This window comes from Cyanistes caeruleus, chromosome 9 (assembly GCF_971803275.1).
Source record: "Cyanistes caeruleus chromosome 9, bCyaCae1.hap1.1, whole genome shotgun sequence".
Taxonomy (NCBI): Eukaryota; Metazoa; Chordata; class Aves; order Passeriformes; family Paridae; genus Cyanistes; species Cyanistes caeruleus.
In genome coordinates this window covers 18,446,368-18,471,640 of record NC_141709.1, presented here as the reverse complement: position 1 = coordinate 18,471,640, position 25,273 = coordinate 18,446,368, and the positions used below count along the sequence as shown (strand labels likewise).

At 40.8% G+C, this 25,273-nt stretch overlaps 1 long non-coding RNA gene across 1 annotated transcript; it reads right to left on the bottom strand.

Moving 5' to 3' along the window:
* Positions 1 to 6,389: 6,389 nt before the first annotated feature.
* Positions 6,390 to 24,947, bottom strand: LOC147651645 (uncharacterized). Its single transcript, XR_015290438.1, has 2 exons — positions 24,809 to 24,947; positions 6,390 to 9,425 (listed from the first exon to the last, which is right to left on the bottom strand). It is a non-coding gene; the product is annotated as an uncharacterized LOC147651645 (long non-coding RNA).
* Positions 24,948 to 25,273: the final 326 nt, after the last annotated feature.

Here is a 25,273-nt window from a genome sequence, read left to right as displayed (position 1 = left end):
CACCTGCCCAGTCAGGCCAGTACAAAGGATCAAGGCCCTGCTTGGATTTTCAAACAAATTCCATTGCCTCTGTACAAAGAGAGGACACAGTGAAGCACAAGAAACAGGATACCTGTAGCTGAAAGGAATAAAATTCTTTCTACAATTGCTGGATTTCTGGTAGCAGAGAATCTGCACAATATCTTTTCCAAATCTGATTTTTCCATTAGCTTTCATAATAATAAACAATGGTAGAGGTAAGATAGTTCTTCTTCTCATCCCCAGAGAGCTATACTTTTAAAGTGATTGCTCAGATGGGACACTGCTTGAGGCACCAGAATTCTGCAGTATCAGGTTAGCAATCCTTTCAGAGGAACCAGAGAATTTACCCTAAAATGATACTGGCAGTACCTTATGACCTTCTAAATTTATATATATATTTTAGTCTGGTTTTGTCATTATGAAATTGTAATATGAGAAAAGTTTACAAAGTGTCTTGCTTAGGGTGTTGATGTTGATAGAAGTACGTAATTTCAAAACAAAGACGAGTTTAGTTCATGTTTAAAGAATGTACTGACAATGACCATCTCTGAGTAAACTGAGGAACCACTGGGAACCACAGCAATAAGAAGTTCATTCTTCTCTGAAATACACAGGAACTGTTTGTTTCTTTATGTGCTCAGACATCATCTGGATTCTCATTTACTTTTTACTGGAGCACATTGAATGAGCGTGGTAGCATCCTGGTAAATTAATTATTACCAATTCCTCTCCATCTTTTCTCTGTTTTGATTCTAATTTAACAGGACAGGAACAATATTTCCACTGCTCCCTCTTAATTCTAGTTACTATTTTGAAAGGACCAAAAATCACCTGAAAATATTTGCTGATATTTAGCAAGATTTTTTTATTCCTTTCAAAACAAAGGTTTGCTTTTACATAGCATTTCCATTTCCAATCAGGTGAAGCTCAGACACTGCTCTGTTGTTGGAGCTGCAGATCCTGATTCAGGTCAGGCCTGTCTGTGATCCATGAGGACAACCTTGGCAGGTGAATATGGACTTCCCAAGGCTCAGGTAGGCTCTGCCAGGGAAGGTCTTGCCTCCTGAGGCGGAGACATTTTGGTCCAGACAGGTCAAGGGAAGGAGGGAAGGGAATATTCACACAACACCAGGTTCTAGAACTGCACAGCCTGCTCCTCAGCACCCATGCTTGCTTGCTTGCTTCCTTCTGGCAGAAACTGTCATTTGGCATTCTGGCAGAGTAGATCAAAATCCCAACCCTACTCATCAGAGATCAGGATCCCCCCAACTAGCAAAACTGAAAGTTTCCTCCTTGTATCATCACTCTTCTTCTTGGGGGAAACAGAGACAGTATTTTGCTTACGAGTTCTGTTTGTTCAAATCTAACATATCTGCATTATAACTATTGAATGCTGAAGGTCTCCAAAAATATCACCACATAAAATAATTCTCAACAAACATCAAGCAGGGTTGAGACTTGCAGCAAGAACCCCAAAGCCTCGTAATACACTGTAGGAAGAACACTGAAGAAACTGCTTCCCCTGCTCTGGTCCCCACAGCAACAGGAAATTCGTTAAACAAAAGCCTGAGCTCACCCCAAGAAGCAATCAATGCCCTCAGTACACAGGAGAGGGGGATCTGAAAAGCGAGGTCAGGAAACCTGCTGTCAATCGGCTCAGTCTGAGTGCATGACAGACACCTTGAGAAGTTTTGTGACACCTTGAGAAGTTTTGTTACACCTTGAGAAGTTTTGTTACCCATTGAGAAGCATAAATGGCACGGGATGAAGTTGATTTCCATCAGCTTCTGTAGCAGTTTGATGATGTGCAGGGGATTCAGCCCAACACTGCTGCGGCTGGCGTGTCCTGCCCTGGGACACTGGCTGCTGCAGCAGCCGCAATCCAGCAGCAAGGAAGCACCACTGAAGGCCAGCAAGGAGCAGCGTGAGCAGGGCTGCTCTGGGAAGGGCTGTGAGCCAGAGGCCAAGGCAGCCCAGTGCAGACATTCCCCTCAAACACAAACCACAGCCTTGGTGACCAGCACAGGTGGAGCTGGGTGCCAGCACATCAGCAGTTCCTGAAGGGGATATAAATTAGGTCCAGGGCCTATGCAGAGGATCCTGTCAGTAGTAAAAGGAGGTGGAGCTGGAAGCAAGACCACAATGCATCCAGGAGGCAGGGCCAGGGCTGGAGACAAACATGCTGACAAAGCTTGAGCTGAAGCACAGTCCCAGGGCCAGTGGCTGCACTCAGGGTCCCAGCATAGTGGTTCAAACCTTAACTGCTCATCTCCTTTCAGGGGGCTGTCACTATTGTCATCCTATTGCCTAAATCATCGTGTTTCCAAAAGGAAAGACAGCTGCCTTAATACTTCTGTCTCTCTCTTAAGAGAGCAGTTTTTAAACCAGCTGTTAGGGTAATTAAAGATCATGCTGTCAAATAAATTGACCATGTAGTTTTTGTTTACTTCATTTATACCTTTTAAAACCAGCCTTGGGGACTTTAAAGTTGCTGATCATTGCTTTAACTTAGTATTGAAAACATTACTGTAATCTCTCAATCTCCATTTGGGCCTTTCATACAAGCTGCTTCCTGCCACATCACACTCATTCATTTCTGGTTTTCTATATAAAAAGCCACAGACCTGGCGTGTGCCTGTTACGTAACACCCTGCTAACTTAGGGATCTGGGATGCCGAGCAGCCGCAGATGGATGAGAGGACTTGGCAAGCTCAGAATTTACTTCCTGTGAAACTGGAATGCAGAGCAGCTTGCTGGGTTTTGGAGTTTGTATGGTAATTATTCCACTAAAGAGTAAGTAAGTCTGCAAAGGAAAGCAAGGTAGGAGTTGAAGCAAGCCTCCTGCCAAGCCAGCAGGATGGGGCTCAGCTGAAATCAAGTATTTTAAAGTAGGTCAGGACACCACCCTACACCTGTAAGTGTTCACTGTTGTCAGATGGCCTGTGCTTCACAGGACTGCAGCAGAACATACAAAAGCAGGATTCCAGCTGAACGTGACTCAGAAAAATCAACGTGCCCTGGTCCTTCTCTTCTAACTCCTATCCCAGCTTCTCTACGCTCCAAATATTTCCAAGCTGCATGATTTCTAATCAGGTGTCTGCTATGAGCAATGAAAGGGGAGCTGGGTTTACTTTTGAGATCTACAAAGGACCACCTTGTTCTCAAGCTCTGACACCAAGGACCCCAGATGTTTCCGAACATCTGGAGAGCCTGCTTCAGGACAGGCTGCCCAGCTCTAAAGTCCTGGGTTAGGACAGGCACACTGATCCTGGCAAGGTACCTGCCTTTTCTGAACACTCAAGAGCACTGTGGAAATGGAGTGCATTAAGCAATGAGTGACTCCATAGAGGATCCCACATGCTAAATTCAGAAAATATTTGCAAATCCCCTGCCTCTGAAAGAATTGGGCTGAATTGCTTCACCAAATCTTGAACAGCCACGTTTGTCAGTGGAAATGTAGAAGCACATGTTCACCCCTCCCCTCCAAAACATGTGGTTCAGTTTTGCATGAAGGCTTGAGTACAACTGTGATAAGAAGTTTCACACTGCCTGCTGAAGGCAGTGTTATCTCCACTCTTCGGAACTCGGGAAGAGAGAGATGGATTGTTGGATAGTTTTGAGTAAATTGTACAAACAAAGTTGCAACTTCTTTTAAGTTTAGCTAGTACTAGAGGCAGAATAGAAATGTCCAACACATACAAAAATCCCTGCAAAGGGGGTTCCTATGATATTGGTGGCAGAATCCACACACCTGGTATTTCTAGAAGATCAGACCTTCCGAATCCTGCTTTTCTTTACATTTCAGCTTATTTCATACCCAAGGAAGTGTTCCAGTTACCAGTGTTACCAGTGTCACTTGTCACAAACTGTTACATAGTAGGCCTGCATTAGTGACCCTCCTCATTTCTGCCTCTCCAAGCAGAGATGACTTTCCTTGAGCTAGAACACAGAGCAGCTCTTCAAAATTGAAGCAGGATCAAGGTATGACCATTTCTTCCCAGTCTGAGGATGTCACCAGTCTGGGCCACCCAGCAGGTGGTAAATGCCATCTCTTTTCAGCCCTGATGAGTCCACGAGGAACAGCTCACATTGCTGTAAGGAAATACAACACACCGAGCCCCATAGCTCACATCTGCTTCTCTGCTGCTTCCCTGCGACCTGGCACAGGAGTCACCACCTCGGACTGCGACTGACGGGGCTCCTCCCGTGCTGGGGTGGTGGGAAGGGACATACAAGCTCCTCCAACCACCACCCCCACGTGCTTTACTAATTTAAAAATCCCCAAGAATTACCCAGATTTGTTGGTTTTGCTAAAGTTAGAAATTAAAACCTCTCTGTTTTTTTGACAGATATGGAGGGGGGGGGGGGGGGGGGTGTTTTAAAAAGAGTTACTTTTGTAAGAGACACTAGTAACTTCAATTATAATCTCTAGAATACAAGGATTTGTTGATTTTTTTCTTCCTGAATTAGGAATATAAACATGTCCCCAGTTAAGGACATGATCCAGAAACAGTTAAATAATCCTTGTTCCACTAAAGATAATGAAATTGCTCACATGAGACAATTTTGAAGCATAGCAGATTTTAAGAAATATTTCATTTGGCTTAAAATATTTAGAATAAGATTCCTAATTTTCCAACAACACAGCTGTTATATGTCTGGCTTTTAACCCAAATCTGTTTGTATCATACTAAGATTCCCAGTGAGAAGCTGCAAAACCTCAGGGCTGATTTTCTTCAGCATTGAAAATTTTTCCTATAATCAATGCATGTTTGTAATAGGTTACTTCAGTTAAATTTCCTTAATTTCCTTTGAGGGTGATCCTGTTGAATAGATATATGTTAAGATTAGGGGTAGCTCAAGTCCCTAGCCCAAAACCTGGAAGTGACAGTGCTGACCAGTGTCTCAGTAGGAAGTTTTCATTTCAGGATGAAAAAAAATTCCTGATTTATCAAAAGGTCCTCATAGGGAAGAGTTTAATTTGCTTGAGCATAATTGATTTTTATATTCATCAGTATTCAAAAAAAATTTAAATTCTAAATGAAAATATTTATATCTACTGTCTCACAGAGAAAAATCAGAGGGAGACTTTTAGTTTTCTAGATCTTTTTTGCACTTCTGAAGCTGGAATCAATTAAATTTTCTAAGTTTAACAAGTCTGTTTATTTCTTTGAGCTACCAGTGAATAGGAGGAAAAAAACCCAAACTCCCTCAATATCCTGCTTCCATCTGAGTGCAGGCTAAATCAGATTTATTCAACAACCTCCTGACTGGGTGGAAGCGGTGGGAAATACTTGGCCATACTGATTGTTCCTGACAACAGTTGCCCTGAAGGAAAGTGATGTTATACTACAGAGAGAATTGTGGGTGTTTCTGTGTAGGGAAAGCCCACAAAAATCTAATATTTCTTCAGTACTTGGTGTTTATAAATCTAAGCAAAATAATAATAAAATCAATAATACATTAAACGAGATACCAGCATTTATCAGGGATCCCATTTTGCCCACCTCTACATGTCAGCAGCTACCATGGGAGGAACTGTGTGTGTTTCCCCATTCCTCTCATGGTGATTAAGCTACTTTAACTCATCTGGGGCACATATGTAACACAAGCACATTCATCCCAGAACTTTAATTTCTCCAAAAGTGTCGTGCCCAATCAGAAGATTTCACAGATGCAAAAAGCCAGGACCACTGTCCAAACTCTGCATTTCTCATCACCAAGCTCAGGCCACTGTGTCAGGGTACAGCCTCCCATGTACAGGCCACCTCCTCTTAGATTGTAAAGATGACTCATAAACAAAGATTTCCTGAATATAAACCCTTATTTGAACGAGACATTCAGGGCAGAGAGAGCCTGCATTCAGAGCACACAGTGGCCCAGCCATCACAGAACAGTATTGCCTGGGAGTACATTTTCTATCAGAAGTACAAAGCAATGCCAGAGTCTTTCAGCCACCAGGTCCTGGCTTTGTGGGGCAGCGCTGATTCCAGCACTGACTCACTTGTGCCTTCTGCTGCTGCTGCTATTCATGTATTTCTATAGCTGTGCACAGTTCCATAATTTCAAAGTTCCCCTTTGCAAATCCCTTATAACATATAAGGCAAAGTCTCCTGGCAAGCTGGTGTGACTAATCTCTTCATTTTTTTTGCTCTGAGACTCTTCCAGAACAGATTTGACTGAGCTGTCTGTAGATCCCAACAACAGTTCAGTTTCAAGTTAAAGCTTAAATAAGGTAGGAATGGAAGCCTAATCCCTATGTCCTCCAGGGAAATGCCGTAGACCCTTATGGCCAGATTACAGCACACAGGTTTTAGTGAGTTTCCTCAAATCACTCAAAGGATCACTTGAAAAAATTAAATGTATGGTATGATCAACTGTAGGTTTCACTGTTTATTTTCGATATTGTGACAGTAATCTACAGATTTCAAAGTCTTGAGATGCAATGCCTGAAGGATGCAGCAAAAATACCTTTTCTCCAGAAACATTGTGTGTTTAAAAGGGTCCCTCCTGCAGAAGAACATCCTCTGCCCTCCTACCCCCCCCACTCTGGCACAGCTGCTTTTTTTGACCTTGCTGCAAAGTGAGCTGCTGAAACAATGGAGCAGCCCACTGTCATCACACCACTGCACGAGCACAACCTAGGGGATAATGAACTATAAGGAGAGCACAGCAGGATGAAGGGGCTAGGCTGTGGAAGAGACATGATTTTTTTCTGATAGGCCTTGCTAGAGGAGCAAATGTATCAAACTATACTTTCAAACTCATTTAATCCAAATTCATGGATAACACATACCCATTGAAAAGGACACATCTAAATCCCCCTGATGCATGTACAGAGACCTATGCGACCACAGTTCTATGGTTTCTTTGTCTGCAATTTTTAAAAATACAAATCATCTTTTCTGTTCTGCTCAATGCTTTTGAAATCATATTTTTTCTGGAAATTTTTCTTTTACTGGTTGTACAATTGCGGCTGTGTTGGTGCTGAAGTCTGAAGTTCACATCAGAAATAGCTGATTAAGATTTTGATTTTTTGGATAAAATAACAACACTGCCATGGTGATTTAAAATCAGCTCATTTTCCCATCCATCCTCACCTTTGAAAAGACAGCAAAACAGTTTTACCTACATTATTAAGCAAGGAATTCCACATAAAAGTAAACATGCAAGAAGCATCTCCTCCATTGTAGCATGACTAGAGTTGCTCAGCTTTTCCTGTTTGTTTTGGGCTTTCTCATCTCTGTACTTTCTCAGTACCAATGATATCTATCTATTAAAAAAAAAAAAAAAGATAAAAAATGGGAGCTCTGTCTCAATTCCAAAGACATAACACAAGATTTAGAATGCTGCTTTTGTGTGTTTCTGGAATCTTTTCTCAAAACATATTGTGTCCCCACCAAATATTTTCATTATTGTCCAGAGGAACACTGGGTGCAGAACACTAAGACAGGAATTGATGCTGTGCAAATGATTTGTTAATAGTGAATATTCTAGAATTTGCCTCATCGAATAGTATTCACTGGAGCAAAGCCAGGTTAAAGTAATTTGGCTGATCCTATTCTTCCCACTATTCCATTCAAGTCAGCAGATGAACATTGTCTCTTGAGGATTCCTTGGCTTTGCAGAAATTCTGACACTACTGTCTGGTGCTTTGAGTGTTACAATCAAATGAGTCCCAGCTGTTTATTCCCCCATCCTGCGTGTTCTTTCACTCAACACACCCTTCAGTTAAACAACTGATGCATTTCTCCTTGCATATTACCTAGTAGGCCTTGGGTTTTGGTCTGATCTCCTGCAGTAAGGAGGTTTTAGTGATTATACTGTTTGTATAATCTCTCTTGTTTATCCACAAACCCACTTTGGACTTTTTCTACCAAAACTGCCAAAGAGTAGAAACCTCTAAGATCTGTTAATAGACGGCCCATAAGACAGACCCAAATTTCTTGCCCACACGGGGACTATCTCTAGTATGTATAAAAGTACACATAAAATAGCAAGAAATCCACCTGTGGGCATATTAGGAAACCTGGGAGCAGAAAGCCTGAGGCACAGCATCAACACTCAGCTGGATTTCCACATACCTTCAACTCTTTGAGATTACTTAGAGGCATAAGGCATGTCCAGGCTTTAAAATCCTCTGAAGCAGAGACATCTTGTATATTGTACTGGCAAATTCCCAACCCCTTGAAACACATTAACAGAATTGCAAAATCTTACTGTTCACTTTCTTTTCTGTTGTTTGTTTTCAAGTTTGTTGTTTTTTCCCTAATTTTTCAAGCATTACAAGTTTGGTGCTGTTGCTTGTCTCTTGCTGAAAAAGACATCTCACTTTACCATTGTATTTCACAAGGCTTTAGCACTGAAATTGCTTTTCATATAAACAATGTCACCAGTTAAAGATTGCTGTTTAACCATGACAGATTATTTTGCAGATGTTTGTACAGGAAAGGTCCTTAACAATCTGCTTGCATCAGCAGTATTTTCTTTTTTAAGCAAAAAACTGCTAACACTTCGAATTTTCTCTCATTTAATAGTTTAAAATGTAGAGTGCATTTCATTCACAGATTTATCTATTCCCCTTTTTTTAAAACAGTTTGTTTATCTGTACTGCTTTCTGCCATATTACTCCATAAATGGCATGGTTTACAACAGAAAATACTGAAACTGCCTTTATCTTTTATTTTCCGATCCCTTGCATTGCTTCGTTCTATTTCTAGTTAACACAAGCCTATTGTAGCCAGCAACATTGGCTGTTGCTATGGTTTTGCACTCCTTATGTTTTGTTTCCATTTTCTACTCGTCCTTTTTCAGTTATTTGACTTGTTTTTTAATTGCTTCATCTATGATTAATCTCTTTATTGACTCACTTGCTTAGGTATCATTTGGACTCAAATAATCTGATCACATAGCTGGAATACTTCCAGACTTCTGAAACAATATTATAGGATATTATGCTTAGAGTTAGATGGCAGTCTAGCCCTTAGCTAGCTTCATTTTCCTCTTGGGTGGCTGCAGGGAATGAAGCATACTCCACATTTTAATGGTTGTATAGATGGAATTGATCTTCAATGGAAAATAATTTTATATCTTATTACTCCTTATGATGTACAGACAGACAGGATGTCAGGATGGAATCTCTGTAAAATAAAGTGAGCAGCCCCCATTTTTTTTCATGGTTCTAGCTTCTGGTGGCTGGCAGCTGGAACTCCAGTTGGTTTTCTGACCCTGCCTGGAAAGCACCAGGCTTAATCCTTTCTTCATCAGTAATTTCCAATAGTTCCAGCTATTACTGTGGAGTTGAATTCCCTTCAGAGCAGGCGATTTTCACATCCAGAAGGTAATGAATGCTTCTATACTTGTGACCATGCTTAGTACAATATGCACCTAACTCCCATAGATGCCTTAAAGCAAGGTTGGACAAAAAGAGGAAAACTAAAACTCAGAAGTTGATAGTGTTGATAAAACTTATTGCCACTTCCACCAAAGCCAAAGATATGACCCATATAAACACCATCACAACTATGGGTTACACAATCAGAAAACTAAAAATAAAAGCAGCAAAACTTATATATCAACATAATATATCAAAATAAAATGTTTAAAATTAGCAGCCACAGAGTTCAGCCTTCAATATTTCAGGCCAAATTGGTTTTTGTACACAGATTGGCTGAAAATATTGCTGAATCTTTGTTTTAATCCCTCTCTAATACAACCCAACCTTTTTCATGTGACATATCCCAAGGTTCCCTCATTTGGCTAAATTGGACTGTGGTTGCCAAAGTTTGATACATAGACATAGGATAACCAAGAAGAAGATTCAGGATAACCTGGTGAACAATCATTGCCTAATCTTTTCACCAGGGATGCTTTCTGATTTATCCATTCACACTAGGTTTTTTAACACTCTCCCATCCTCACCCCCATTTGTAATTCCACTGGATGTGTGGTATTAACACCAATGGCACCAAAACTGAATCAAATAATTCTGCTCTTTCCCATAAATTCAGAAGTGTCCAAAATGTAATTATACTTTACTTTTCACTTCCTAAAGTTCTTAGATTTCCTTATGCAGGACTTCCATACTATTAGAGAGTAATTTGTATCTTCTAACTCTTTCTTTTGGGGTTCTTTTTAAGGAATGATGTGAATTGTAAATAACAGGATGAAGCAAGACATGAATGCAGGCATTCCCAACTCCCCAAGGTCAGGGAGACTGAAAATGTGCACATTTACTCCCAATATTCATGTTGCATTATCTTATGTATATTCTCTAATATAACATTTTAAAACTATCTGTCTTATCTGTTCTGAACATAACCTGTTCTGCCAATACAAGTGTGCACAAAGAACATGTTTGGGCTAAAGACCGTAAGCTTTCTCTTCCAGAACATTCCCCCTCCTCCATGCATATCTAAATATTTTCTTATCAGGGGTTCAGAACTTGCCTTTTGCAAAACAGCAGCAAAATATCTAATCAAAACCCACAAATGGCAACACCTTTTCTAAATAAACTATTAATTTAGTGGTAAAGTTCATGTATGGAGTGTTTACAATCTCATAATTTACAAAGTAGTATATTTTCTATCAGATTTTTATAGGGAAAATTTACTTTGCCAGGAGAAAAAAAAGAAATATTATTCATTAGTGAAAAATCACAATGGAAATCCTGCTATTAAAACCCTCCTCATAAACACTATCAAAGAATCATACCAAATAAGGCTTGTAAGGATCTTTTATTTAAATAACTAACAAACTATTTATACTTTTACAAGAGTCTGTCCTATTTTAGTAAATATTTGGCAAAATTATTTGATTAAGAGAGCAACCTGACCCTCATTTAACATGGTTATTTGCCATAACTTATTCTTCCATCATTTTGGTTTAACTGCACAAATAATTTCTTGACATCTTTAGTTTGATTAATACTTCTCATAACTTCATTAAGACTGGATTTGCCAAGACAAGTGGTGAGGGATCTTTGAAAAACCTTTTGTGCAGACATCTTAGGGCTGAAATCACTCTCAGCAACTTGCCATCAAGTGCTACACGGAGAGCAGCACGGTCACCTCTTGTTTGATCACTAGATGCATCTTTCATTCCCAAACAAGCCTTGCTTTAGAGGCAATTTTTTTGTCTCTGGAAGCTTTTTAGCAGCTGTGATTTCTGTTCTCTGCTCAGACATTGAAACGCACCTTGTCCCCATGGCATGTTACCTAATGTAGTGTCTTAAAGCAACTTAAAGCACACATCAGAATGGAAGGAGAGCTTGGCACTGGTGCTGCAGGAGCAGGGCAATGAGGCACCATTGCAGACATCTGCACTCTGTCTGCTGGGCTTTACCTGCCAGCAGCAGCTGTGTGCAGCACTGACAGACCAGTCACGGCGCTGTCCGTGCGGCTCTCGGGCATTAGGCATGGCTACCAAGCCCCACACTAGCCACTAACATATCCAGCTTGACTTTTCTTAAGGAATTTTAAATAGATGGAAGTTAGGTCAGTCATGCTGCAGTACATTTTGAATAAATAACAGACTTCACAGTCTGACCATCTCCACATTCCAAGTACTTTTCTCCCGATAAACTGAAGTACCTGGTTTTAGGAGCCCTGTTTAGGAAGCTCATTACAACTTCTAGAAAGGGATATCATTTTTTCAGGACTCATTCAGGTCAAAGCTTTCAGGCTTTTGTTAGCATCTGCTCACAATTTCATCTCCAGGGAGGTAAAGGGACAAGGCCTTGAAAGCTCAATAATCAAGTAGCATTTGTGGCATCTCATGGTTTTTGTGGACACATTCTAATCAGATCAAAATGCAATTATGGCCTCAGAGCACATTAGGCTCTAAAGAATATCAATATTTTGCAAGAATTACATATTACATACTCTTCATAGTTACAACATTTCAGTCACTGTTTTTGACTAAACCAAATGCTTAAAATGGCAAACCAAAGGCTGTGGAGAACTTTGCTTCTGATTCTCCTACCAAGTACAAGAGCTGTACAGACTGGGGTTTGGACAGTGGTTTTACACTAGCCTCATGCTGACCTGAGTGCAGGCTGCTGCCAGAAGAGCCAATTTTACATTCTCCTCCTTTATCAATAGGAATAACAACCATGGGAATGCAACCATGAGATAAATCAGGGAGATGATCTGGGTGAAAATTAATTTTCCTCCCTTTGCTTCAGTCCCAAATGTTTAGTTTTCACCTGTGCATGTGCCTCTGGTGTGGTTTGCTTGACAGTAATGTACATGAACACCAGTTCTGACATAAAGGCAGGAACTAACATGAGAGCAAGTTTTCCCCAGTCTCAGTAGCAGAGTCTCTCATCTGATGAAAGCATCACTGTTGCCATGACCCAAGCTCCATAGGAACTGATCCAGAGACTGTGCTGGTGTCTGCAACTGATGACTTACAAGAGATGAAAAAGAGGACCTGTTTTAGACTAGGAAATCTTGCCAATTTTCTAATGTATCTTAATAGAAGAGGTAGATTCTTTAGAGTAATGCTGTTTCTTTCTTGAGGAGAAGATACCACGTGTAGAAGCCCATTCCTTCTCAGCTCTGGAGAGAAGCTGCCTCACAAGCTACATACAAATGTCCATTATCTCATTGAAAGCTTACAAATATGAGGTGAGAAATCAAACATTAACTCTTCTCAAACCCTGAGCTGGTCTAATCCAGAGCATATAAAAAATTGCTCTGCAAAAGGCTCTGTTAAGAGTGAAGAAATACAGTTTTGATAACACTTCTTTCCAGTAATGTAAACTAATCAGATGGAGAAAGCTAATTCAAAATCATAATGGAGATTAGCCATCTCCACTGAGTAAGCTGTTTGTCTCTTGTTGCTTGTGTCTAGCAAACCCTCTTGTAGTTTCAGTTCCTCCTGGACACCCTGCTAACTGCTGTGAAGAAGGCTGTTCAGACATTATTCCAACTGTTGTTGCCATCTGTAAATATTTGCACTTATTCCCAGAGCTCTGAATGTGTAAATTTCTGACAACCAAAATAAATCAAGCTATTTCAGTAAAAAGACTTAAAAGCCAACTGTAACAGCTGAAGAAAATACAATCTCTCACCCTTTCCCAGCAGAGGCTTGTAAGGAAAATGTGCTTGTTTCTCTAAATGAGTTTGTCATTAATGTAGTGAAGTTTTCCACTCCAGAAAAAGCATGCAAAGGGGTTTTAAAAAGACTAGGTTGTCAGTGGGCATCTCCAGCACTTGGGAGAATGGTCTTAGAAGACCAGTGGCATGTGGACAGAAAACAAGGATCCAGAGGAAGGGGATATCACAGATAACAAGCAAGATGGGAGCTCAGATCCTGCTGAAAGAAGAGGGATGCTGTTCCTCCTCTGCCCCCTCAGACTCCTTAGCTGCTTGAATCATTAGAATAACCTCAAAATAGTAAAAAAATAGAAATCTCTACCGATGACATCATTCTGACAATCAGCTGGTAGTCACAAGCATCTTAGGAAATGGATCTCTGCACCACAGGTCTGAGTAATGTTAAAGATAGTGAAAAAAATAATTCAAAGGACAAGGCACCTTGTTTTAAAAAGTGAAGGTTGAAGGAGAAGTAAAACACCAGGCCAGTTGCTTTTTACTTCTCTTGGCCACAGGAGTTATATATCTTTATTGCCCAGAGAGGTGGCTTCGGCTTGAAAACACTAAAGAGAGCAATTTTATAAAGCATTTGTAATCCATTTGCTCATATACCTGTTTTTTCCAAATACAGTGGCTCACAGCCTCCTTGTCTGCTGTATTACAGCAGGAAATTCTGTTTTCTTTTAATGTCATAGAACTTCTCTGGACTGACTTTGGACTCCAGCTTTCACACAATAAAAGAGTTTCTCAGAAGCAGATCCTCAAGATTTGTCTTCAATGTATTTGGAGTCTCTTTTGGAGATTTTTGGATTTTTTTGTTTGGTGGAGTTGTATGTTTGTTTACTGGGGGGTTTTCGTTTGGTTGTGGGTATGGGGTTTTTTGTTGCTGTGTGCTAGTGAATTTTGGGAGCCTTTTTATGTTTTTTAAAAGGATTGTATTGTGTTCCAGTACTTACAAGAAGGATGTTACAGATTATAAAAACTCCTGGGCTGTGCTGCACAGTTTAAGCACGTTCTACTGCTTGTTATTTCTGTACATCCACAGGTGACTGGGACAGATGTGATGGATTACCTGGCTCAGTGCCCACTGAGGTTAGCTGGAACATTTCCACTGACTTTAGAGAGCTTTGCACAAGGCTATTAAAAGAGGCTTTCAACGAGAGAAGAGTTGCACTCTGTCTGTTCTTAGTAGCATTAGCAACGTCAGACTAAGAACCCTTTAACATCTTGGACATCTTGGTGCAGCCAAGGGGTGTGAAAAATACACAGTCCCATGGAGCATAGCTGTGCTTTCAGAACTCGATTCTGCTTTTGAAATAAACTTGCTTCCCCTTAAAACAAAGGGAAAAAAAGCATTTTTTTTTTTTTTCCTCAATTTTTCCTCAGTGTGGTTTGATACTTTCCCACTGACAAACACTCTTTTTCCCAATAAACAAATTTTTTTCCCAAAAATCAATTTAAGCAAACAGCAGATTCCCCAAGACAGCTGTCTTGCATGCACAACAGTCTGTCTCTACCCAATGGCACTTTGGTCCAGGGAAGCTATGCCACTCCTGACTCCTCTGTTTAAAATTCCCTGTAGCCTTTGTGGGTACACAGCCTCCATGCTTAACATGCATGCATGTCTTGTTTATAAAAAAGGTTTCAATTAACTTCCCAGAGAAAAACATGCCCATAAATAAAGATAAAATAAAACCTCACAGGAGAATACTGAATAAAGAAAGGAACAGTAACAAGCAAAAGGAACCAACTTTTCAAGCTCCACAGGGAACTGAGAGCATTCAGCAACCATCAGATTCAAGGCACTGATAAGTCTCTTTCCCCGTTCACTTCAAATTAAACTTCTAGCATGAATCAATACCCAGAACATATGCATCAGACCCACAGGATTATTTACACAATGCTCACACTTTGCTGCAAACTCCATATCTTTGCATCTCCTGCACACAACTCCTCGCTGTCAGTTGCACTCCTGAGACCAGACAGGATTAAATTGCCTCGTTAAAAGCCATTCCCAGTGCAACCAATCTAATTGCAATGAAGTGCTGACAGAATGCCTTCATATATGAGGGAAATGTGCTGTGGTAAGAGTGAAAGAGAAGAATGTCAGGATAGAAGGTGACTCAATAGCTTGTGCATTTCCAGGCCTTATTTCAGTTAGAATATTTTTGCTTAAGCAGGTTCCTCTGAGATACTGTAGGATTATGTTTTTCACATATTTTTTATTCTTTTCAAAGTTTTTCAAATTTCTGGGATACAACTGAAGGCACCCCTGCAGTATTCTGGCACAAATCCTACAGCGTTAATAATTACAACATGGACATGGCCACCTTGACACACACCCTCCAAGAGACTTTGGAGAGAAGGGAGAAGATAGCCTGTGCAGGATGCTCAGGGCTAACATGTCTGACATGCTCTTGGAGTAAAACATTCCCAAAGAGAGCATGAGAAGGCAGCACCAGATACTCCTTCCCACTTACCCAGGCAACTCCAGCTCCAGCACCTCTGCTGACATCAAGAGAGGCAGCACTTTCTTTACAAGGGGTGTCCCAAGCCACTTAAATTTTGTAACTTAAAACCCAAGTTAACTATATAGAAAAATCTGTAATCACAAGTTATTATAATTGCCTTTCAAACATAGCATAAATTGTGAGAGTATATATTGTCAAAATTCTACAGAGAGATTCCCGAGAAGACTGCAACAGCTGATTGATCAGTGGCTTAAGACACATGTCCCAGGAGGCTCTGCCCTGGCAAGCAGGCTGCACCATCTTCTGCTGGCCTAATCTTCCAAATCATAGAACTGTTGCTTCCCTCAGACTTCAAAAATCATTTGTTCTATCCTGAAAACCTGGTTTACTGTATTCAGTAAAAAATTATTTTGTTTCTGAGACTTGTAATGGCTGTGAGTTTTCTTTGGGGGTAATATATACCCCACAGATTTTTCTCTTGTTTTTCCTAATATATCATCACCTTTATCTTCATTTTTCTTAATTCTATTTCTGAAGGAAACCTAAAATGTGAATTTTGGGTCTCCACTCCATTTGATCTTTTGTTTGTGTGTTCTCCTTCAGTTTTTCCATCTACAGTATTTACTTTAGCATTCAGCATTTCAAGGAAGCCAGGAAAGATTATAGTTCCTGGTATCTGGAAAAAATGTCTTCAGACAGACCCTGGTAGTCTGCTCTGTCTCAGCTTTTTTCTCCATTGGCACTCACAGCCATGGGAGCACCTGCAGTGTCACTCAGCTGGTGCATCATGCACCAGACCAAGGGATTAGAAAGTTTTTTGCTTCTTTTTGCAGACCAGAAATTCATTCCTCCTAAGGAATTACCCAGGTAGATTCTTTTGCAACCAAATGCTTATAAACAATACATTTTAGTTGTAATGAGTTTTTTCCTAGAGCAAAGAGACAGCTGTCCCTACCCTCCACACTGGTGCAGCATGGCTGGTCTGCGAATTTTCTTGTGTGAAGTAATCATCTAATAATGGTCAGAATGTAGTAATATCTAAAATATGTAGACTAACTAATATAATCTTCCCTAATCACTTAAGAACTCCTGTTGTCTGCTGATGTATTTGATATGTTTCTGCTAATGGCAGCTTATATCAGCAGAAGCTGACCATGATGTTTTCCTCAGCATTGAATATGGCTGAGATTTGTGAACCACACACAGGCAGAAAAACACATATTTAAAGATCAAGGATCTTTCAAAAAAAAAGCATCAACTAAATATTAATTGGTCCTCATAAAAGTCGACCAAAGCCAAAAAAACTCTTTTACAAAAGACTGGGTGAGGAGATGACAACAACCTTTACATACCCACAAGACACCATAAAACTACATTTGATCTAAATAAAGTAGCTAAATAAATTTAATAGCTTTGCATTTTAAAGAAACAGACACCAGAAGCCACTGGCCAGGATACAGGCTGATAGATGGCAAGACTTAGACTGTTTGAATGTGAACTTGGCTTCAGCAGCTCCCTTGGAGATGGAACTCTCACAAGAGGCCAGAGCACTGCAGCTGTGGGAGCCCAGCCCCCAGCCTGGCCAGTGGTACGTGGAGCTGGGGGCTGGGACTCAGGCACAGCACTCTCTGGAAGGCAGGCTTGGATGTCTGAGCAAGGAAACGGCATTATGCTCATTTCCAGTGCTTGAGGAAAGAGGACATTGTGTACTATTTCATATGTGTGTGTGTAACAGGTTGCATTTCTGCCAAGGAAACACACGCTCCTGCCAGCGTCTCCTAACAGAGCAAGCACTGACTGGCCTTCTGGGCAGGGACAAGAGTGAACAAGGGGAGTCCTGGCACCCCTCTTCTCTCTGGTGAGGGACATTCACAAACACAATTATACTCATCAGTTCTTGGTTTTGCCAGAAGCAGGAAAAAAACCCTAGGTGCTTAAATCAACAGAGCACGTCGAGTGTAGAGGCTAATAAAGCCCTTAGTCGCAGACTGAAGTCAGACTTAAGTCAGAGTGGTTAATGTGCTTTGGTCAGCTCTTTGTTTTTCTCTAAAATTTGTTCCCAACCGCTTCATTTGAGGTGAGGTATTTGTGTCTTTTTATTACTTTTATTATTTATATGATACATAAACCAAACACACTTTCCAGCCTAACTGGCAAAACAGTGCAGTGGTCTGTTTCTCTTTTACAGAAACAGCCTGGAGGCATGACAGCTATCTTGCGTCTCCTCGTGTTAGTCCTTAAACAGGCAAGACTTTCTCCAAGGCTGGCTGTCCTGATCCATCATCACAGGCTATCAGCGAGCTCATACCACCATAGTGACATGATGAAATACCAGTTCCTGGCTAACTTGTGCTGCTCCCCAGCATTGCCAATGGTTCAATGCCATTGGTTAGACAAACAGGTTAAGGACAACCAACAATCTGCCAATCAATTTTTGTACAAGGCATTATTCATTCAAGTAGGTTATAAATCAGCAAAGACACAAAATAGTGATTGTCATAAACAGAGTTTACATACTGTGTGCTAGCCTGGAGCTTTTTGGTGGACAAAAACCTCTCAGAGCAGAAATGGCACCCAGCTTTACTTTTTGTTTTATAATGGGGGTATGAAATTAGTTTGTTTGAAGTCCATGGTGGCAACTATTGTAATTTTATCAGCATTCTTCAGTTTCGTCTTTGGGACCTGTTCAATAAAACGCTCAGATTTGATTAGAAAGAGTAAGTTGTTTGTAGCTGTCCTTGCAGCTTTGGTTAATCCTATAGTAACTGCTGTACCGATCAGAGACCAGAAATCCATGCTGAATCTAACACAGCCAAAATGAATAACAGTACCGTCTCTTTCCTAGCATCCACTTTAACATGGGTTTCAGAACCCACTAGAGAAGCAGGGGAAGTACCTAGAGTAGCTTGCTCTCTCTGAGCTTCTGCTGCAAACCCTGCACCACAAAGCTTCAGCAACCCTGAGTACATGATATCCAGCTCAATCATGAGATTTTTAACAGATGTGATCAAAAGGCCTGAAATGTAGCATTAACTGGATGCCATAGCCAACAGGGCATGGGGATAAAAAGCAAAGGAGTGTTGTGGGAAGAAAATATTTTCTTTAAAAAAATGAGACGAAAATAAAAGACAAAAAGACAACAGAAAGGTCAGGAGAAAAATGCATATGAATGTGTGGGGAAATAAGCATGATTAAGAGCATTCCTGCAGTTAGGGAGAAACAAATGAGAGGCAGTTGATGCCATATAATTAATGACATGACAAAGGCTCACAGCATACTCAAACAAAAGAACCTGCCTTCCTCAGTTCATTCTACCAGTTCTTGCCATTAGTTTTGGCTAATTCACCAACATGTAAAAAAACAACTCTTCCCAGGGGGTGCAGCAGAGTGCATTTTGAATGCCCCTAAGCCACCTTTCTTTAGCTGTTAAAATAAAATTCAGTTTCCCACCCAAACAGAGGCAGAGGAGGACATGGAGGCTGGGAAGTGCATGGACTGTGGCAACCTCGAAGATGCTCAAGTGCCCACAGAAAAGGAGATGGGTAGAGTGCTGTGCAATATACTTAAGGTTCTTCAGACCTGCAATCCACTTTATTTTCCAGAGCAGAGTAAATCTGATCACCAGTGGGGAGGGTGTGAAGATTCAAGTACTGCTGCTTTAGATGGTGCTGTGCTGCAATACACTTGTTCTTACACCAAACACACCACCAGCTGCAGAGGACAAGTCTGAAACTGTCTCAATAATATAATAATACTAAATAATAATAATACTAAATAATAATACTCATACTACAGTAAATCCAGTGTGCGGGACAATTGCTGAGCAAAGTGCGCTCTTTCACATAAGAATTTTTATCAGCTGTTATCTCAGAAATACTATGAGAAGTTGCTCTAATGACCTTCTATACCTTAATTGGTCTTAGTTGTTTCATCCAAGGCCAGGTAGGGTTACCTGTCTCTCCTTCAGCTAACAGTGACTGGACTGTTGAATACACCCTGCTCATATCTATGTTAGTAGAGCAGAGAACTAAAAATCTCAGTACACAGCCTTGATTTTTATAAACAAACATGCATAAAAACCTTGCAAATTCCAATTAAATTATAAAATGCTATAAATTATAATTTATATATTATAAATTATAAAACCCTATAAATTGCAAAACAGACCCCTGAGAACAGATTCAACAACTTCAGAATCAATAATCCACAGAGTGCTAATTGTGACAACAATCTGTGTTGAAATTTGTGTGTCCTTGTTGGGTTTCCAGCTTTCATTTTCCAATGTAAACAGTCAAGGAAATAATGTTTGAGTTCTCTTTCCCTGGAGAAAAGGATACGTAGAGATTTCCAAAGCTTTGTTAATTCCTTTGGCACCTCCTAGTTGAGACCGCCCTTTGCCAAAGAATGAATATTTTACCTTGTGACTCTTCTCAAAAATGTGACATGATGTACTTACTAGACATTTGGTCAGTATTACATTTGTTAGCATGTTTCCATGGGCTTGACAGTGCTTTGGTCTCCAGTTGAGTGGCTTGAGTTAGTAATCATTTGTTCAAGGCTATATTTAAAATGAAGTTGTTGAACACAGAGCAACAGTCCTGAAATATCACACTTTTTCAACCTTCTGAAACTGCGAGCTTGGAGAAAAGCCATTCCAATCTGTCCCACCAGAGAGGCCATTTTTCGAAAGAAGCACGAACTGTGACCATGACAGGGAGGTTTTGGGGAAGGCTGTGCAGGAATGTAGCTACAGCAAACCTCAGCACAGACCAGTATAGAAGCTGTCTGTCTGCCAAGCAGAATAGGCCTGGAGAAAAGGCGTTTTTTCTCTTCTCTTTGTAATGTACTTGTTCTTAGGAACATGATGTAATGAGGGCTGAACGATCACCACCCACTCTACTCATTACCTTGAAAGAATAGCTGTGACTGCTGTGGGATGAAATAGGGCTGCCACAAGAGGAGGTTAGCTGTACAAGGATTTCACCCGTGGCCTCTGAGTCATGCCTGGTGGCCATAAGTTGAAGTTCAGCCCATTTCTAGGGTTAGGGGAGACACTAAGTTAGGAGACACTAAGCTAGGAGTTCCAAGCAGGGACAGAATGCAAAAGGGTAATCAAAGTAATAGATCAGCCACACAAAATTAATAAATACTGAAATATTTGTCTGGGCTCTAACCGGGCATTATTATATACTGATCAGCCAACTTCTGGGGTTAGTGTTAGGGCAGAGAACTCCCAGGGTTAGAAGCACCAGGTGGAAGAAGGCACTTAGGAGAGGGAAGGGTAGGATGTGCAAATATTAGATCCCTGGCAGCTCATTCCTCTGGGCCGTAACTGGGGGGTCATGAGCTCAGGAAGGAACAATTCAGGTTCTGATTTGGGTCAGTGTATACTGAGGCTTCATCTCTCTATTAACCCTAAAGCCAAGTATAACACCAGGCATGGACAGAACCTTTTTCCACATTCAGCAGCCATTTCCTAAACTGTCAAGTCCTTGTGCAGGCCACTTCTCTATTTTGCAGATACTTTTTGCCTCTACACCAGTTGTATTCCTTGTTTTTTTCTACTTTTTATCCTAACTGTAACTGGGCTACATCCTTTAAGACCACTGGAGCTCTTTCAAGAACTGATTCTTACTGTTTTTTCACTTGGGTCTTGCCAAACCCAAGCTAGTCCTGAGCTGTGAGCATGTAGTCCTTGGAAATCTTAGGCAGTTCCACCAACTCAGGAAGCTGAATATCCCAGCCCTGAATATAGGCTGTATTTACTGGAGAGGAGATGAGAAATTAAAATATCCATTTGCTTACAAAGATAGACCAGTCTGCAGGCTGCTAACATTGCAAGTTGTAAGTACAGTGTTGTTATAAACTATATTTGTAGCCATTTTCTTATCTTAGCATTTTAGCATAGTATTAGCATAGTATTTTATGAAGATAAAGCACAAATGTTCATACTGATAGCATTAACTGGTTTTATCTTTCTGCCCTCATTTTGGACCCTTGGAGTACAGCTGCAGAGAATAAACAGCCCAGGAAAACTACATTGCCTGCTGGAATACTAAAATAGGAAAGTGGCTGAGATGGTGTTTCTGTGTATCATCAGACTACTTGCAGAAGGAAAGGGAACAAACAATACAGTTAATGCTGTCAACAACTGCAGACCTGTAAACATTAAAATTATTAAGGCAAATGGTGAAAACCTCTTGAAGAAAAACCACAGCAAACTTCTCATTCCAAAAGTAAAAATAGAGATCAGTTGGCATAAATAGCTTATTGTATGTTGAGTACTCTTCAAGATTCCTTGGGGATTAGATGTATTTTGCAACAAACAACACCTGCAAGAGCACTACAGAGCCAAGGGATGTAGTGGGTAGAAGAGGAAAGGGATAATGATGGAAATCTTGCTAGCCAAGCTCACCCCTTCCAGGAAACATTACAATACCACATACCAAAGCGCCTGGGTTGTTTTTCTTGCTTTATCATTTTATTTTCCATATGGTTTCATAATTAGCCACCTTAGCTCATGGTACCATTTCACATCTTTCCTATAAAATATTTCCTCGAAGCACTTTATAAGCAGCTAACAGAAACTCCATGACAGTGGTTTTGTGTGTACAGCAGCAACAGAATTGACCTGATTCTTGGAGTTCTGCCAAAAAACCAGTGTCCTTCAGGTCCACTTAGCTGGAAAAATAGTATGGAAATAGTGGCAAAGATGTAATGGTTGTAATGATTTCTTGTAATTCCTTCAGCATGAAAAGGTGAGTTGGTATAAACAGAGCTTAAGGTACAAAAGTCTCCCAAACACCTATTGCCTCAACAAGCCATTTGCCATTAAGCAGATGTGTACCTAGGTTACTTGCTGTTGAACAACAGAGGAATTTAGTGAGCTCAGGCCATTGCACAACACTGTCTGCAAAGAAAGGGAGGAATTCATTTTTCCAGACTTGGAACTGTATCAGAGACAGCTCAGATGCATTCACAGCTGGTTCTTATTGGATGCAGCATTGACGTGAGTGAGCACCAAGCAGCAAGTGACCTGGTGAGTGTTTGTCAGTGGAACTTAGAGCAGACCAGGACACCACAGTCATATAAAAAGTACCTCAGACACAGTTACAGACTGGCCTTTAAAAAAACCCAAAAAACAAAACAAGCAAAATTGAAACAAACCCAACCCAACATAAAGATACAGTAATCCTGAAAAGGTTAAGCAACAAGAAGTAAATGTAGCAATGGCAAACATTGGCTGCTCTTCCTAATTGATACCCACAGCTAAACCTGATTTTGCCTCAGGCTTTTCTGCCAGCACTGTATACCGATTCTCCTGGTTTTTATTAAAAACAAGATGTGCTGTAAATTAACCAAGCTTATACTGCACTTGAATTGCCCTTTGCCACTGTTCTCCTTTTTCAAACATGATGACATTAGACTGCCTTTGCAGGCCTGTGCCAAAACTAACAAATCTTAGGTAGTTCCTGAGCATTTCAGTATCAGCAAGTATTCTCAATCCTGCTCTTTTTTAGAAACATGAAAAAGTTTACTGAATCAATACATTCCAAAATAGTCTCAGAGTTTCAAAATGAAAGAAATTTAGCTGCTATAGTAGACATTATTTGTATTTGCCTGTATTATTTTTTTTCCTCTGCTTACCTTTTCCCTTGAAACCTCATTCAATTACCAAAGTTGCTTAGATAAACAACTAAGCATATCCAAAAGAAACAACAGCAAAAGTCAAAGAAAGTTCTTAGGTCAGCAACATTTAAAAATGTCTTTGTTTCAAACCACCAATATTTTACACAAGCTAATATTTCTTATGATCTCCACTTTAGTAACATACTTGGTCAAAGATGCATTTTCCCCACACCTAGCTAGCAATGTATTGAATTTCCTATATATTAGCAACATTGCCTCTGAAAGAAATGAAAAGGGGAGGGGGACGGGTATGGGGAGAAGGAGAAGGCATCACCAGTCCATTCACCATTGAGGAGGATGAGAGACCATTTGCATAGGACTCCATACTAATAAATCTACAGCAAAACTCCGGCAACCCAAGGTTTGCTGGAATTGCTTTGGCTGCTGGCTGGCAGAGCATGGTCAGCCCCAGCTGTGCTGCATCCCACTGGAGCTGTCAGCCTGCTCCTGCCTTTCCCGCCCGAGCAATGACCCCGGGCTGCTCGGCCCCGGGGCTCAGCGCTGTTCCTGAGTGATGCTCCTAGGGAATCCCGAGGAGCTTGGGGAGCAGGCAAATACAGATTTATGCAGTGCAAACACTGATATAGCGTAAAACCACAGGAAAATGTAGCCACGCCTAAGCTGAAGCAGCTAAACTCAGCTCCGGGAAGACAAGCTCAGTGTCCAAGCCTTGCCTCGGGCTCCCAGCTCCGCTCAGCGCTGCTCCCCCAGGCGGGGCTGCCACACAGCGAGACCCTCTGCCTTCAGTCTCCCAGACTGTGCTTCCATGAGAAATCCTTGGCTACTACTCTGGTGGCCAAGGAAAGGGACAATAGCCTTAACTTGCCCTAGGGGCTGGCCTGTCCCCCTCCCCAGCTGGCACAGACAGCTCCCACCCTGACCACGAGCAGGATCAAAGTAATTATGATATTTGAACTCCTAATTGCAAATTAATGGAGGTAAACAGAAAATCGAGCCATAACCTAAGCTCCTAGTCCACAAAAATCAGCCTTTGCACAGACTTCAGAAGGAATATTGTGGCATGTGAATTATTTAAGGATTTTAAAGTTGATATTTCACTTTGCTTAACATGCACATTTTTCTCCAGATCAGTTTGCCCTCCAACATGCCCTCCTCTCTCCCTGCTAGCAAAGAAGCATATATTTTTTCCTGAGTCTTAAGTGAAAATAAAGGAATGCAGGGCTTATCTGACATTCTGTTTACTCTTATATATCACCATTGTGTAAGGTCTGTAAATATTTTCCATATGTTGGCTAAAGCAATCCCTCCATTTTAGCATCTGCAAGATCTGTCCACGCAGCCTTTCAAATTAGGCTTAATAAATTATTTCTGACGAAAGTCAAATAAAGACAGCTCAAGGACTCTTTGCACACCCATCCCCCTGTTCTCCCACTATTTGCTACAGATTTACTCTTAGAGACAAAGTCACCATAGGGTTCATACTCACTGTAACACTGAAAATTTAGGTTCAAAGGCCTTATTTCAAAAGTAAAAATCGATCATATTAATTTTTTTAGGTTACCTTACCTTTGCCTGCCAAGCTCAGAACGGGCTCCAACACGGGAGGTGGTTGAATCCTTCCCTCTGCATCCTGTACCAGGAAAGAGTCCTTGGGCAAGAGCGGGACACACATCCCACACACCTGGAGCCCAGAGCACATGAGGGCAGCTGACCCACCAATGCTCACTTAATAAACCTCCACTGGGTGGGGAAATAACAACAGAACTCACCTGCAAGAAGTTGCATTAAAATATCTTGAAAACAAAACACTACTTTTGGCACCAAAACTTGAAGTTAATCAATGATTGGCTCTGATGAGGAAGGAAAGCCATTAGAATGGTTTCATGTAATCTTATCCCACCAAACTCAGCATTCAAACAAAGTGGAGAGAGTCCTGTCTCCACATACAGTTTGCTGTGCCTGGTGGATTTTAGTGAGAGAGAAGTTAATCACTGTCATAGTCAAAAATTAAATTAAGATTTAGGAACTTAA